Source organism: Hypanus sabinus, chromosome 2 (assembly GCF_030144855.1).
Source record: "Hypanus sabinus isolate sHypSab1 chromosome 2, sHypSab1.hap1, whole genome shotgun sequence".
Classification (NCBI taxonomy): Eukaryota; Metazoa; Chordata; class Chondrichthyes; order Myliobatiformes; family Dasyatidae; genus Hypanus; species Hypanus sabinus.
In genome coordinates this window covers 57,214,839-57,227,957 of record NC_082707.1, presented here as the reverse complement: position 1 = coordinate 57,227,957, position 13,119 = coordinate 57,214,839, and the positions used below count along the sequence as shown (strand labels likewise).

General features: G+C 42.5%; 1 protein-coding gene across 8 annotated transcripts in view; it reads left to right on the top strand.

The window, feature by feature from the left end:
- veph1 (ventricular zone expressed PH domain-containing 1) overlaps positions 1-13,119 on the top strand; it is a 238,005-nt gene that overhangs the window by 4,892 nt on the left and 219,994 nt on the right. The window contains exon 1 of one of the 8 annotated variants that reach the window (XM_059946587.1): positions 4,454-4,538. The exons of the other annotated variants lie outside the window; for them this stretch is intronic. The gene's annotated coding sequence lies outside the window, so the exon portion shown is untranslated. Of the gene's footprint in view, positions 1-4,453; positions 4,539-13,119 lie in introns of those variants that run through there. 8 annotated transcript variants of the gene reach the window in all.

The window sequence follows — 13,119 nt, the reverse complement described above, 5'->3', positions numbered from 1 at the left end:
CCTCTGCCTTAAATATACCCAATGAATTGGCCTCCACAGTTGCCTGTGGCAACTAATTCCACAGTTTCACCACTCTCTGGCTAAAGAAATTCCTCCTCATCTCAGTTCTATATGGACATCCCTCTATTCTGAGACTGCCCTTTGGTCCTAGACACCCCTACCATAGGATACATCCTCTCTGCATCCACTCTATCGAGGCCTTTCAACTTTTGACAGGCTTCAATAAGATCCCCTTCATTCTTCTGAATTCCAGTGATTACAGGGACAGGGCTGAAATGATGAGACTTTCAATCCTGGAATCATTTTTGTGAAACTTCTTTGAACCCGTTCCAATGTCAGCACATCCTTGCTTAGATAATGGCTCAAAACTGTTCACAATACTCCAAGTAAAGCCCCACCAGTGCCTTATAAGGCCTCAACATTATATCCTTCCTTTTATGTTCTAGTCCTCTTGAAATGAATGCTATGTTGCATTTGCCTTCCTCACCACTGACCTAACCTACAAATGAACCTTTGAGGATTTCTGTGTGAGGACTCCCAAGTTATTTTGCAACTCGTATTTTTGAATTTTCTGTCCATTTAGAAAATAGCCTATGCTTTTATTTTTACTACCAAAGTACATGATCGTACATTTCCTAACACTATTCCATCAGGCACTTCTTTGCTCATTTGCCTAATCTATCTTAGTCCTTCTGCAGCATCTCTGCTTCGTCAACACTCCATCTACCTTTGTATTATCTACAAACTTGGCTATAAAGCCATCAATTCCATCATCCAAATCATTGACATATGACGTAAAAAGAACAAGTCGCATCACAGACCCCTGTGTAACACTGCTAGTCACCGGCAACCAACCAAAAAGGGCTCTCTTTATTGCCATTCTTTGCATCCTGCCAATCAGCCACTGTTTTATCCAAGCTGGTATCTTGCTTGTAGTACCATGGGCTCTTAACTTGATAAGGAGCTTCTTATGCAGCACTTTGTGAAAGGCCTTCTGAAAATCTAAGTACACAACATCCACTGATTCTCCTTTGTCGATCCTGCTTGTTATTTCTTAAAATAATTTATCTCGTATTACGGCTCATCATAACTACCCAGCCTATTGCAATACAGTTCTCACATTATCTCTCTTTTCCTGAGAATCAAGTATTTTAACCCAATCCCAGTTACTTGTAATGTTTACTAAGACATTTTTTTTAAATCAGTAGTCATAAGCACTTCTACAGTGGTCCATTTTGGAGGAGCTCTGACTTACGGAAGTACTTCCACAATGCTTCTGAATCGGGAATTCCCGGATTCAAGACAGTAGTAATGAAGGAATGGTGATATGATTCACCATTCCAGCAGTGTGCAATTTGTGAAAAACATCTAGGTAATAGCTGAACAGTGGTTGGTTAATTTCAGGTTTCATATGCTAAAATAGAGGAAATGTCTGTCATTAAAAATATCCACTTGTTGAAGCTGCTCATGGTTAAACTACTGGTAGAAGCTCAATGGACAAAGGATTTGCAAGCACAATATATATGTGATATTGTTAAAATTGGCAAATGTTCTGAGGTACAGTGACAAACCCATCCTGCTTTCATTACAGCAAAGCATTGAGATAGTACAAGGTAAAATACTAGCAAAGTGCAGATTGAAACGTTACCATACAGAGAGAGCGCAGTGCAAGTAAGCTGCAAGTTCACAATGAGGTAGATTGTGAGATCAAGAGTCCAATCTTATCTCATTACAAACTTGTTCAATGGTCTTACAAAAGTGGAATAGAAGCTTTCCTTGAATCTGGTGGTACATGCTTTCAGGCTTTTGTATCTACTTCCCAATGGGAGAGGGGAGAAGAGAATGTCTGGGATAAGTGGTATCTTCAATTATCCTGGCTGCTTTCCCAAGCCAGTGATCAGAGCTCATAGCGGGGTCTGGGTCTGGTGATGTGCAGAGCTGTGCGCACAGCTCTGCAGGTTCTTGTGGTCTTTGGCAGACAAGTTGCACTATCGAGCTGTGATTTATCTGGCTAGCGTGCTTTCTGCAGTGGATTGATATAAAATGATGAGGGCCGAATAAACATGCCAAACGTCTCTGGTCTTTGAGGAAGTAGAGGTGCTGGTGACCGTGGCATCGGTCTGGTTGGACTAGGGCAATCTATTGGTGATCATTTCTGGGAGCTAGAAGCAGCTCTCAGCCCTCTCAACTTCAACACCATTGATGCACTGTATACAGGAGCAGGGGTACTGCCCATCCACCCACCCTTGCTGAAGTCAATAACCTGCTCTTTTGCTGAGAAAAAGGTTGGGTTGCTTTCACTGTGTCACATGTTGACATGCTGATAGTAGTGACAGACTTGAATGTTATGACAGTGTTGAGCGTTAAGTGACATAGATGGCAAGAGGGCTGGAGTGTTCACTGACATCTTTAACCTCTCACTTTGGCCTGAGGTACCCACCTGCTTGAAGCAGACTTCACTTATACTAATGCCTCAGTAACCCGCTTCAGTGACTATCGCCCAGTTGCATTTATATCCACAGTGATGAAGTGTTTTGAGAGGCTGCTGATGAAACATGCCTGAACTGACTGGGACCTGAACAAATTGAGAATCCAATTGCACAAGGAGTTATTGAGGCCAAGGTCTTGAAGCTTACTGATTAGTTTTGAAGGGATGATGGTATTGCAAGCAGAGCTGTAGTTGATCAAGAGCATCCTGTTGTATGCGGTCCAGAAGTTTCAGTTTTGAGTAAGGAGCTGATGAGATGGCATCTGCTGTGGAACTGCTGCTTCAGTTGGGAAATTGGAGTGGATCGAAATCACTTCTCAGGCAGCAGTTTCATCACTAACCTCTCGTAATCAACAGCAACATCCCATGGATAACTTTTGAATCTGGCAGCAAATAATATTGAAGCAGCATATACAAGTTTACATAAACCTCGAGAAGGATACGTTCTCAAAATTACTGAATAGAGTGAGCCCATTTTTTTTAAAGGTGGTGAAGTCTACCATAACTGCAGAATCTTTGTATTGCTATTTGTATTTGTATTTGTTATTTGGATAATGAGGTGGATTTTCAAAGCTTGCAGGGAGATTTATGCCGGTTAGAAGAATGGGCTGAACATTGGCAGATGGAGTTTAATGCTGAGAAGTGTGAGGTTCTACATTTTGGCAGGAATAATCCAAATAGAACATACAGAGTAAATGGTAGGGCATTGAGGAATGCAGAGGAACAGAGAGATCTAGGAATAACTGTGCATAGTTCCCTGAAAGTGGAGTCTCATGTAGATAGGGTGGTGAAGAGGGCTTTTGGAACGCTGGCCTTTATAAATCAAAGCATTGAGTACAGAAGTTGGGATGTAATGCTAAAGTTGTACAAGGCATTGGTAAGGCCAAATTTGGAATATTGTGTGCAGTTCTGGTCACCGAATTATAGGAAAGATATCAATAAATTAGAGAGAGTGCAGAGACGATTTACTAGGATGTTACCTGGGTTTCAGCAATTAAGTTACAGAGAAAGGTTGAACAAGTTAGGTCTCTATTCATTGGAGCGTAGAAGGTTGAGGGGGGATTTGATCGAGGTATTTAAAATTTTGAGAGGGATAGATAGAGTTGACTTGAACAGGCTGTTTCCATTGAGAGTAGGGGAGATTCAAAGTAGAGGACATGATTTGAGAGTTAGGGGGCAGAAGTTTAAGGGAAACACGAGGGGGTATTTCTTTACTCAAAGAGTGATAGCTGTGTGGAATGAGCTTCCTGTAGAAGTAGTAGAGGCCAGTTCAGTTGTGTCATTTAAGGTAAAATTGGATAGGTATATGGACAGGAAAGGAGTGGAGGGTTATGGGCTGAGTGCGGGTAGGTGGGACTAGGTGAGATTAAGGGTTCGGCACGGACTAGGAGGGCCAAGATGGCCTGTTTCCGTGCTGTGATTGTTATATGGTTATATGGTATACAAATTAATTTCTCATCCTAAATCTGTCTTTCACATTGATTGCCATTTGTTTCCAGGAACAATGCATTAAGATAGAAAAGTAGGCAACTGATTTATTGATAAGAACTCAGATTATGGAAGTTGGTTTAAAATGATAGCAAACACACTTTTTTCAAGTGTATGTCCCTTCCTTCAGTAGTCTCATTCCCAGGGAATTGATAGGCCAATGCTGATTCAAGGGGATTCCTTTATCTTCTATTGGCCTCATTTTAATGAGGGAGTGCCATTCTGAATACAGAGAGTGTTAGCATCGCAGAAAACCAAACTGTTCTCGGATTTTGCATTGAAAAAAAACCATGGTAGAATTTTAATTCCATTTAATGGTTTTTGTTCCAATTAAGACTAGCCAGCTGAGTATAGGACGAATTTCTCAGTGGATTTTAAAGGCTGCATTCTTTGCATTCCTAGCTCACAACAGTTAAATAGATTGTTGGAAGTGCATGAGCACACAGAAACTTCCATTGCTTTCAATTCTCATTACCATGACTACAGTGTGTTGCAATACAAAGGCAGCAAGAGCCTTTAGAGTAAGTTGATTGTAATTAAGCCTACTGGGACCAGCATGGAGGTAAAATGATATATCACAAACTTACTATGTTTCTTTTGGTGCAAGAATAGTGATAAAGGAATAGGCTTCTCAACTGCTTAGAAGGCGATCTGTTTGTACTGCTTAGATATGGCTTCCTTACATTCTGCTCTATTTTGAACTTCACAGCCAAAATGTGCATTATTTTTGTTTCCATAGAACTGACAAAAGAAAGATCGTCATGAATTTGAGTTTATCATAACAGTAAACAATCCTATAAATCACAGAAAGGAACCTGGAAACTGAGGACTGAGTTAAAAATTAGTGGTAGTCACTGTAGACCTCTGGGTTTGTGCTGCTTGCTTGTGTCATACTTTTCACTATTAATTTTTGAAAGAGAAGGCTTGTTTTTGCCAAGAGTACTAACCATTAGATAGAAATAATTGATATACTGAATAGAGGTAATGAAAGTAACAATGAGTAATATATACTCTTTTAAAAGAAAAAAATAATCAAAAAATCTTATTGCATTTGTATTTAACATCATTTCAAGCTGTTTTTCGTATTGTTATAGTGGTTACGTTCTCAACTTGGTTTTTCAGTAAAACACCTTTGCATGTAGTTTAATTTGTTCTCTTATTTGATTTTACTTTTTTATGTTTGCTTTTTGCTTGTATATTTAATTGTTTAAGTTAGTGACAACTGTATTTCTGTAGCAAGGTGACCCAACGCTTATTTAGAAGTGAGTTTTAAGTAACAGCTTAAGATGAGAAGAGCTTTGTTCTAAAACAAGAAATCTGGCTGTTAATATCGCAGTATTCAAAATAGGAGTGGATTCTTGGTGATGAAGTCAAAGAATAGGGAGCTTGAAAGCAATATAAATCACAGAAAAACATGGAATATACTTTCGGAGGAGTAAACAGTGGACATTGAAGAACCAAAAGTCCGAAAGATTTAAGTTTATAAACTGTTAAAAGCAGCAATTCGAGGTTAAGTTATAAAGAAGAGCTAGTGAGCTACCGAGTATTCAGTGAAAGCAGTATCAAGTGTCATGGTGATTTTATGTCAAACTCCACTGAGACACTGTGTAGTTTACGCCAAGTGTGCTGTAGTATAATGGATTTATACTCCTGCTATAATGCCAAAAGAGCTTTGATTAAAAAGCCACCAATGACATGGAATTGTAACATGGGTAATCTAGTCTACCTTGTTCCTGTACCATTCAGCAGCACATGAGATAGTTGGCAAGACTCTGACAGCAGTCTTTCTCCAGGGTGGCAACATACTTCTCTGGTTCCATCAGTAATGGCCAGCGAGACGTTAGCCAGAACTCTTGTGCATTATCTTTGAAGATCCAAACTTGGCCCGGCTTATTTCTTGCCCTCTTGTTTTCTCTTGGTAATGCTGTCCATTTCCTTGTCTGTAAGTGGAATTGGATACCAGCCTCTTTGGATGATTTCACCTTACCAATAACACTTGACTCTCTCAGAATTGACATTCCATAATAGATAAATAGAAACTTCTTCAAATTAAACATTACAAAGATCAATTTCACTGAATATCATAAGTTATGCACCCTAGCCACCATCTTCGTTTGTTTCTCTGGCAAGAGTCTGAAAGTAAACTATGTTGCCTGCAGTCTTAATCACACATCTCAGCCCAAGCTGAGCTTGAGCCTGTCTCCACTCTCAACATACTTGCCTTACTCTACTTGTATTAGGGGTGTCCTGAAGAAGGGTCTTCGCCCAAAATGTCGATAGGTTATTCATTGCCATAGATGCTGCCTGATCTGCTGCGTTCATCCAGCATGTTGTGTGTATTACTTTCCAGTATGATTTGATTCTGCCATGTTTCATTGCATCTACTGTATAAATTTCCATCCATGAACTTGTTTTCTTTAGGCCTGGTTACTTCAATGTGCCTTAGCTGGCCTTCCTCTTTCTTCTCTTAGTAAACTTGTTGCCGGAGTCTCACCATGTCGATACAGCTATTAAAGATAGCGGAGTCGAGGATATGGGGAGAAGGCAGGAACAGGATACTGGATGTGAATGATCACAGTGAATGGCGGTGCTGGCTTGAAGGGCCGAATGGCCTACTCCTGCACCTATTGTCTATTGTCCTGTTCACTGCTCAATGCTGTACCATGCCATTCCTAGGCTTCAATTTAAGCAATGCCTTGCTTTTTACTTAAAAGCTAATCAGCTTTAATATTGACAACAGTTAGGCTTTTCATTCTAAGTATTGTAAATGATTATGAGGGTCAAGGTCACTTGTAATAAGGTATCAGTAAAATTCAAAGCACTTGGAAAAGAGCACTATAATGTATAACTACTTGAGTTTCTTTAATACTTGTACTATAACTAACTGGTTAGGGCAATTGTAATTGTCAAAGAAGTTCATTGGCCCAAGCTTTTCTACCAGAACTTTTAACAGCTTAGAGGCGTACTTTCAGATTCAGTCACTACATTCAATAACTTGCTCTCTTCATTTACTTTATAGACATTTTGGGTCTGTTCTCACCAAAACAAAATGATCTTCATGGGTTGGAAATAGCTTGAAATCTACTTTTAGTACAAGCTATGTAGCTTAAAATATTATTAATATTCAATATAGCACTATGGTGAAAATATTAGATTGTTTATCTTGCAGTTACTTTAAAAATGCTGTAACAATGAGCAAAATGAACAGCACTGGAAAATGGGCACAAGGTTAACAATGGACAAACATGCCTGTTGTAGGCCGAATGAAAGGTGGTGACGGATCAGCATATAGGAGGGAGATTGAAATCCTGGCTGAGCGGTGGCACAACAACTTCTTATTCAATGTCAGCAAGACAAAGGATCTGATGATTGACTTCAGGAGATGGAAACCAGAGCCCATGAGCCAGTCGACATGGGAGGATTCGAGGCAGAGAGGGTTAGCAGCTTTAAGTACCTGGGTGTTACAATTTCAGAGGACCTGTCCTGGACCCAGTATGTAACTGCAATTGCGCAGAAAGCATGGCAGCACTTCTACTTCCTTAGTATCCTGTAGAGATTCAGCATGACATTGTAAACTTGGACAAACCTAATGGATCGTAGTGAGGAGTATATTGACTGGATCATGGCCGGCTACGGAAACACTGATGCCTTTGAACGGAAATTCCTACAAAAAGGGTGGATTCAACCCAATGCATCACGGATAAACCCTTCCCAGTTATTGAGCACATCTTCATGAAATGCTGTCACAAGAAAGCAGTGTCCATCATCAGTGTTCCCCACCCCCCAACACCCAGGCCATGCCCTCTTCTCACTGTTGCCATCAGGTAGAAAGTTCAAGAGCCTTAGGAATTGCACCATTGGGTTAGAAAACACTTTCTTCCCATCAGCTTTTGAATAAGAGGGGATAACTGCACCCAATTGACCATCACTGTAATGTTCTTACGACCAATAATCTCACTTTAAGGACTCTTTACCTCATTATCACACGTTCTCAATATTTATTACTATTTATATTTGCTTTTGCACGGTTTGTCATCTTCTGCACTCTGGTTGATCTTTGATCCTGTTATAGTTACCATTCTATAGATTTACTGAGTATGCCCACAATAAAATTTAATCTCAGGGTTGTATATGGTGACAAATATGTACTTTGAGATAATAAAATTTACTTTAGTGGCATTTAAGAAACCCTTAAGATAGGCACATGGATGACAGAACAATGGAGGGCTATGAAGGAGCAAAAGTTTAAAGAGTTGGTACCAAAGGACCTGTACTGTGCTGTAGTATTCTATAGTCCCACTGCTAAATCTACAATGAGAGATTTGATAATGTACCCAGCAAGAGAAGACTGATGGTTATGCCCAGTAGATTGGTCGCTGCACCAACAGAGCTTCCAGAAAGTCCATTGTCAAGTGCAGGAGCCTGGTGGAGTCCAGCAACAGCTGGGAATAGAGCACTTAGTTGGAGCCCATCCTTTCCAGCATGAAGCAGTGGAGACCTCCACTGTGGGGGAAGCAGCATTTTGTGGCTGATGCCTCAGCTCTCATCAGAATATTGGATGGCTGTTGTCGTGGAGGTGTGTTTAGAGCGGCTTTGGAGGAGGTCAGAGTAGTCAACCAACCAGTAATTCAGTTCGCTGCAGCTTCACACCAGGGTGTTGGAGTAGCAGTGGTACAACAATGTGCTGTCATCTCCGATCCCAGCATTACCCCTCTGTCAGTGACCTTGTTGCTGCCTTTCAGCCAATCGGGCTAACGGCTAAGGTGGGGCTGTTCAGTCTGAAGTTAAGCCTACTAGGTGTCATCCTGCAGGGACATCTGCAGTCTTATCCACAGTTGTTCAGTAGTTTTACATCCGGACAAGTTGTGTCGTAGATAAAGGGATGTGGAAATTACAGGGTGATGAGATGACATTTGGATTTTTGTTTGTATTCTCTGGTCTAAAGTTGCCAGGGCTTGCTTTGCTTTAATTTTTGCAGTATGGCTGGGCAGACCCTGTGCTGGATCAACAAAATGGAAGGTACTTTGTGAGCAATTAATAGAAGAGCATTGAAGGTTATGTTCATTGGTATGACTGTAAGATTGGTTAATCACAGGCTAAACAATACTGCTCACTGCTCAGCTATTGAGAAGTGAGGTCATGCAACTTTTTGTCATCCAGCGAGCGCGACAAGACTCCCTCTAGTGAGCATTCAAGGGCAGTCCAGGCAGCAGAAAGTCTGTTTTAATTCAACAGTGGTTTTGTTCTGTCATAGTAGATGGAAGTACGGACACTATTGGAGGCTGGATTTGTATGCTGTGTGAATAAGCTTCAGGTTCCAAATGCTTTACTTTGCTCTGAAATCTCAGTCTTGCATGGTACTCTGTACAGTACCAGTAGTTATGGTCGAAATGACAATAAAAGTGACGACTTGCGAAGGGTGGATCCTGGTCCCCTGTTGGCACAGGACAAAGAAGGTTCAGACAATGCCACGGAGAATCATATAACCAGTCAGTTATAGGCTCACTCAGCTTGGAACTGTCTGCCTCTGAGCTGGTTTGTGCAATGTCAGTTGTTAAATTGGCGTACAGTATTTCTCTCGCTTTGAACGGGCTCAACATACAGAATTTGACAGCAGCCATCACTTTGTTAATGTCAGGCACTCTGACATAGTTTTGGGGTTGGAGTTGTGGTCACAATAAGTGGCATGTCTCAGCAAGGCTCCATTAGTGAACCAGAGGGTGCTTCATGCATTGCAATTTGAATTTTTCAAGACAACCTTTGGTGAATAAACTTTTGCTAAGGGTCCTTATGCCTCTGTGGGTCCTGTTATGTTTCGTAACTCCAGAAACTAATTGAAATAAAACACAGGAGCTGGGATATTTATCTACTTAGTTTTTCTTTTTCTTTCCTTTTTTGTCGTGAGGCATTCACATATGACATGCTGCTGTAATGACTTAAGCCATTTACGTACTTCCTACATATAACCCATAATGAATCATATAAACAATGGATGCTTAGTCAAACTATATATATATACCATATTGCTCAAATATTACTGAGATATTAAATACATTGCACCCCTCCCTGTTTAGCTATAAACTGCAACTCAATATTTAGGCTCATGTATAGGTAGAGAGTGCCCAAGACTTTTGCACAGTACTGTATTTGTCAATATGAAGCAGTGTGTAAATATGGTGAGAGCAGAGGATGTTGGGAATGGTGAGGGTGGAGCGCCAAGGGAGGGGTGTGGGATAGGTAGCAGAGGAGTGCCAGGGCAGGGGGTGGCACAGGTGCAGACCCACCTAACCTTAAGACGCCAGGCATGGTCACTTGATTCCAAACAATTGGTTTATTGATCATCACAGAATGTTTCTCTGGTGCTGCCCATTCCCTTCCCTCTCTCCTTTTTCCCTGCTATGATTCTCCTCTCCCTGCTCCCTTCCTACTCTCAGCCCACAATAGAGACCCATATCAGAATCAGGTTTATTATGACTCAAATGTTATGCAATTTTTTTTGTGATAGCTGTACAGTGCAATACTTCAAATTACTGCCGTGCTGTGCAATAGTAATAGATGTGGCAATCCCAAATGGCAGTAACAAAGAAATGAAAGAAGTTGGGGAAATACCAAGGCTTGAAAGAGCAGACAGAAAGGATGTGCAAGTTTAAAGCCAGAGTACTCCCAATGGTGATAGGAGCACTTGGGAATGAGACGCCTGGACTGGGAGAGTGGCTCCAACAAATGCCAGGACCTCAGTTCAGAAGAGCCCACTATTAATACATGTATATTATAGTAAATTATCCCATTATGGCCTAAGGATTTAATTGCTATGGAGAATTTCTTAGTCTTGTGTGTTAACATCTTTCCTGATAAGGGGGCTCACTGTGGTTGACAGGTGAGACTTGTGGTTGTAAAACAACCTCAGGTTCTGGAGCCTTCTCTGTGCTAGTTGTAGAAGTTGACTCTTGGACTGCAGTAAGTGGTTCTGACAGCTCTGAACACTTTTCTTTAACAATTAACACTACTCTCATGAACTAATTGATATGTCATCTTCAGATGATATCGGATGCAATCTCCTATACGGAGGAGAATAGTCCAGTTCTGTCCTTAAGCTTTCCAAGTACCACTTTTGATCATCATGTCATCCCTTGCCTGGACTGCTTGTCCAAGAGTGAAACAGCGAGCCTGCTTACATGAGTTGCCTTCAGTTTGTCTCAGCGGTTTGTTTTGCATACTGCTCCAGAGATTGGAGATCCAAGCGTGAGCACAAGAGACAACTCATTACTGTTGAGTTGCTGGTCGTGGAGTGTGCTGCATTGTGATATGGATTGACAAACTTCTGATTCTGTGCAGTGATTTCTGCTGAGGTTGCTCACACTGCATTCTTTAGACTGGACAAACCTTTCCACCAGACCATCGTAGCTGGGTGCTTTGGTGCAGATGTAATATGTCTCACCCCATTCATTTTCGGGAATGACTGAAACAGTTCTGCAAACAACTCTGGTCTATTGTCACTGAATAAAGTGTTCTGGAACAACAGTTGTAGAGAAGAGGCTTCTCAGCACATCTACAGTGTGCGAGGCTGTGGTGGAGACTATCGGGAACAGTTCTGGCCACTTTGTAGCTGCATCCACCGCTACCAAGAACTTGATGCCCATGAGTGGTCCGGTAAAATCCACATGACCCCTCTGCCAGGGCAGCGCAGACCATTCCCAGGGATGGAGAAGCACTGCTCTTGGTCATTTCTGAATGTGTTGGCATCCCAAACAGTGCATGGCAAGCTGCTCGATCCACTGATCTACCCCAGGCCACCAGACAAGGCTTTGAGTCAATGCTTTCATATTAACTATGCCTAGATGACCAGCATGTAGCTCCTCCAGCACTTCAGAGCTCAGCTTGGATGATACAGCAGCTCTCAATCTCTGTCAGGGGCAAGTTTCTCCCATAAAAATGGGGGAACTGGAATATCTGCTGCACATTCCTGCCATTTTGGGTTGCCGTGTAGACCTGAGACAGTGTGGGGTCTTTTCTGGTTTCACTTTGGATCTACCGAAGAGCCGGCGATGTTCAGCGGGGAGAGGTCGCTCTGTGCACTCCTGAAGTCAACAACCATCTCTTTTGTTTTGTTAACAATCAGAGACAAGTTGTTGGCTCTGCACCAGTCCGTTAGCCGCTGCACCCCCTCTCTGTAAGCTGACTCATCGTTCTTGCTGATGAGACCCACCATGGTCGTGTCATCGGCGAGCTTGATGATATGGTTCGAGCTGTGTGTTGCAGCACAGTCGTGGGTCAGCAGAGTGAACAGTGGTGGACTGAGCGCGCAACCCTGGGGAGCCCGCGTGTTCAGTGTGATGGTGTTGGAGATGCTGCTTCCGATCCAGACTGACTGAGATCTCCCAGTCAGGAAGTCCAGGATCCAGCCGCAGAGGGACGTGTTCTGGCCCATTAGGCTCAGCTTTCCAGTCAGTTTCTGAGGGACGATTGTGTTGAATGCTGAACTGAAGTCTATGAACAGCATCCGAACGTATGTGTCTTTTTTGTCCAGGTGGGTTAGGGCCAGGTGGAGGGTGGTGGCAATGGCATCATCTGTTGAGCGGTTGGGATGGTACGCAAACTGCAGGGGGTCCAGTGAGGGGGGCAGCAGGGTCTTGATATGCCTCATGACGAACCTCTCGAAACACTTCATGATGATGGATGTGAGTGCAACGGGACGGTAGTAATTTAGTCAGGACACTGAAGACTTCTTCGGCACAGGGACAATGGCCTCGCCCATGAGAGGGATACTGATTCGGAGGAGGATGATCTGGATGTGTGGGACATGCTGCCTTTCGTTAACTCCCATTGATTGAGGACGAGACTCCTAGCCCTCCCACTGAGGTGAGGTGAGTGGGGCTATTGCTGAGCAGTCTGGGATACAGCAGGATCCTGAAGGAGAGGAGGCTGGGCCTGGAACGAAACAGAGGGCTCCGAGTTGCAGGAGTTTTGAGTGATAGATCGAAGGAGGTTCCGCCAGGCAGACCCGAAGTATGGCCAGTAGCGTCTGAGCCGGAAGAGCTAGATGAGGAGTTACGGATGCCTCAGAGAATTAGGAATAGGTTGGCCTATTTAGTGCCTGGGGAACGGCATGATTTCTACTGTTTTGGGGAGCTATGCCACTGCTT